The sequence below is a fragment of the Pteropus medius genome, unplaced genomic scaffold (assembly GCF_902729225.1).
Source record: "Pteropus medius unplaced genomic scaffold, Ma_sr-lr_union100, whole genome shotgun sequence".
Lineage (NCBI taxonomy): Eukaryota > Metazoa > Chordata > Mammalia > Chiroptera > Pteropodidae > Pteropus > Pteropus medius.
Genome location: NW_024343797.1, coordinates 3651 through 7484, shown reverse-complemented (window position 1 = coordinate 7484; position 3834 = coordinate 3651). Strand labels below are relative to the sequence as shown.

Genomic DNA, 3834 nt, shown 5'->3' with positions numbered 1-3834 from the left:
ATGTCTAAGTGTTTGAGACAGAAAGTCAAGATTGCAAAAAGATAAGTTTAGATATTTCTTCAGATGACTTTATTGTAAAGTTATTTTGTAATAACAGATAAAGGTGCTTGAAGTTACAATGAGTAATATAGTGCAGAGAATTTTTAACTGTAGTAAAGGAGGAAGTCTCCAACAGAAGTAGGCTGAGGCTATTTTTATTTTTATGTTGGGCAAGCCTGATGGCTTTTATTTCCTCTGTGAAGTACAAGCTCCCAGTCTATGGCCATGCTACCTTGAATAAGCCCAATCCCATCTGATCTTGGAAGCTAAGCAGAGTTGGGACTGGTTAGTACTTGGATAGGAGACCACCTAGGAAGACCAGGTACTGTAGGTGTAAACAATAAAAAAATAAGGGATTATAAGCTGACAAGGTCCTTACAATCTGTGAGGTCAACCAAAGGTTGCCTCGCCTAAATAAATAAATAAATAAATAAATGAGGTATAAGCTCCCAGATGATATTCAAAGAAGAAAATATTTTACACTAGGGAAATATGATATTCAAATGATATTCAAGGAAGAAAATATTTTACACTAGGGAAATATATGTATCCATTCTCCATGGATGATCTCCAGAAGTTAGCCAGTTCCTCTGTTAATTGTCGGCTGGGGACTTTTCCCCAGAAGATTTAATAACCATAAACAAACCATGAACTTTTTTTGACATTGCCAATCCCCTTATTTTGGTATCCCGCCATCACCATTCTCACTACTGCTAAAATTGTTACCTCAGGATTGGCTCATATTAGATAGTATCTTTAATAGACATTGTTTAGAAGCCAGTCATCTTGTAGGTTAAGGGATTGGTTAGACACAGAAACACAAATCTGAGGAAATGCTGCATAACGTGATTCACGAAGATGTGAAAAACTCCAACACATTCAAATAGCTCTGATAATAAGTAAAAATTTAGCCTGTGTAGACTTAGTTTAGTGCACTTGTATTTTGTGGGAACTTATAACAATTAACGAGGCAGCCACTTTATAGTTTCTATCACAGTTGGTTTTTTTCTATCATTAAAATGATATTAATGTTTGTTTGATGAGGCAGGTAAACTATCTGAACCTCAGGCTTTGCCTATAAGATAAAGGAATAGGATAATTTCTTTTTATTCTTCATAGGTGTAAGTTAGTGCCATGAAATTGTTTAGAATAACTGAATAACATTTTTTTAATTAGTATATTTTCTTTTTTTTAAATTTTGTTTTAGTATTAGTTTCAAGTATACAATACATTGGTTGGGCATTTATATAGTTTATGAAATGACCCTTTAATGGGTCTTTCTCTCCTCTGACTCTACAACTAGCCATTACATTACTGCTGACTGCATTCTCTATGCCATGCTCCCCATCCCAGTGACCATCTAGAAACTACTAATTTGTACTTCTTTAACTCTTCACACTTTTCTCCCAGCCCCCCAACCTCCCTCCTCTCTGGCCATCACCAGATTGTCCTTTACATATGTGAGTCTGTTTTCGATTAGTTCTTTTTGTTCCTTAAACTGACTAACATTTTTGAATAACATTTTGTTTTATAAGAACACCATAGATGATTATGATAATAATGATGATAATGATGATAGATAGATGATGGATAGATAGATAGATAGATAGATAGATAGATAGATAGATAGATAGATATGCACACACTCAATTCCACGTTAACGCAATTCCACAACTCAAAAAGAGCACTTTAGTTCAAGGTGATTTCAAATTTCTGTAAGAAATTATACATGATAAATCCCACAAAAGACACTTCTTTAAGTAGTACACTATTGAAGGCCTTTGAACTCTGGAGCTCTCTGGCAGATCAAGCAGAGGAATAGTGTAAGTACAATTTAACCCAAATAACCAAAGTGTTGAATTATTGGGTTGGATTTTACTGAGAATAAATAAAATGTTTTCCATAGAACCATTCTTTCTTGATTATTGGCATTATGGTCTCATTTTTATTTCCTTATAGAATGTAATTGTATTTTACTGAAACTTGAGAATAAGCAATAATCAGAATATGTATGGTAGAGGACACTTGCTTCATGTTAGAACAGGTACTTTACTGCTCACATGGGCAACTTCCAATCTGGTCTTCAAACAACTGAACAAACACTGAGGAATCTACAATCACTGGTATTGTGTTTTCACCAGTAGACAGAGTAGCCATGGAAAACCAGAGCACATAAAAATATGTTAAATCAGGAAAGCATCTGTCTTACGTTGCATTTCACCAAGTTGAGAGAGGATACAATAATGATTTTTTTTGCCTGTTCTAAAAAGATTCCACAGGCAGGTGGATGGGGAAATGAACCAGGGCTGGGTGGCGCAAAAGCAGAGGTAACTGGGGAGGTGGCTCCTGGATAAAAATCCATATGTGTTTTTTCCAGGCCACCACAAGCAATTACACAGCTTTACCTAACAGTCTTCAAGATGGAAAGATACCATCCCCACAATAGTCTTGTTGCACAGCTGTATTCTTTTGAGTAGATTTTTTTCTTTTGTTCTTGAGTGTTGAGGACTTTTAGCCAGTTTTTCTAAATAATTATATTTAAAAAATAGTTTTAGTTTTTTGGCAGTGCAATCATTGAGTAAACTTGTATAAGTTGAATTTATAGTATATATTTTGGAGACTCAAACATACCTTTTTTACTCTCTCCTAGTTATTACTAATTTTTTTTCCAAATGTCAAAAAATAATCTTTTATTCCCACTTATCCCAATATTGTCCAAATTTAAAGGCTTTATTTTTGTTGGTTTCAGACATAAAGGCTACTCTGGTCTTTGTTTTTCAAAATAATATTTTAGTTTATTATTTTGCAAAATCTATCTGAAAATTATTTACTTTGTTCAGCCTTAGAACAAACATATTTTTTTAAATTTATGTTATTTATTTATTTTTATTTTTTATTAAATTATAGTTGGCATATAATATTACATTAATTTCAGGTGAACAACATAGTGATTTGACATGTATATATCATACAAAGTTTATGACCATGAAAACTTATCACACTATTGACAATAGTTCCCTTTACCTTTTTTACCCATCCCTCCACTTCACCTCCCCTCTGGCAATTATTAGTTTGTTCTTTGTTTTTGATAGTTTTGTTTGTTCATTTGTTTTGTTTTTTAAAAAAATTACACGTATTGTGAAACCATGTATTTGTTTTTCTGACTTATCTCACTTAGCATAATACCCTCTATGTTCATCCATGTTCTTACAAATGGCAAGATTTCATTTTTTTATTGTTGAGTAATTTTAAAGTTTAAATTATTCATTAACTAACTATTCAATTTCATTTTGTCTTTCTGGGTAGACTATTATGTCCATGACTATCTCATCTTTCTCTGTTGAAGAAGTGTATGGAGATGAGAGTATAAGAATGTGTGCCTGTAGTGGGAAGATGAGAAACTTTCCATCCCCATTTGTGCCTATATTAATACCTGCATATTGTATTTTGTGTGCTGATTTTTGTTCACAGTTAGAACCAGGGAAATGTTATTTGATTTTTTATTTCAGAAGTAGGTGATTGCACATTTCTTGATGTACATGAAAATGTCCAGTTGATTAACTTTAATAACCAGTCCCTAGACAGCCCCAAAGTTGAAAGCATTCATGATTGTTAAAGAGCCATTGGACTGGACTGATGTTCAGAGTCAGCAACACACTAGGAGTGAAAAATTAATAGGTTGGACAAGTCAGTTTCCATGATCCTTTTGTCTTGGACATTGTGAATCTAGGATCAACTGTTTCAAATGCACCTGTTCTCATTCCTTTCTTAGTAGGTACAGTTCCCCCTGGAGTG

The 3834-nt window shown here is 33.5% G+C and overlaps 1 pseudogene; it reads left to right on the top strand.

Moving 5' to 3' along the window:
- The first annotated feature begins 254 nt into the window (after positions 1 to 254).
- LOC120607022 (uncharacterized) lies at positions 255 to 373 on the top strand (annotated as a pseudogene).
- The last annotated feature ends 3461 nt before the right edge of the window (positions 374 to 3834 follow it).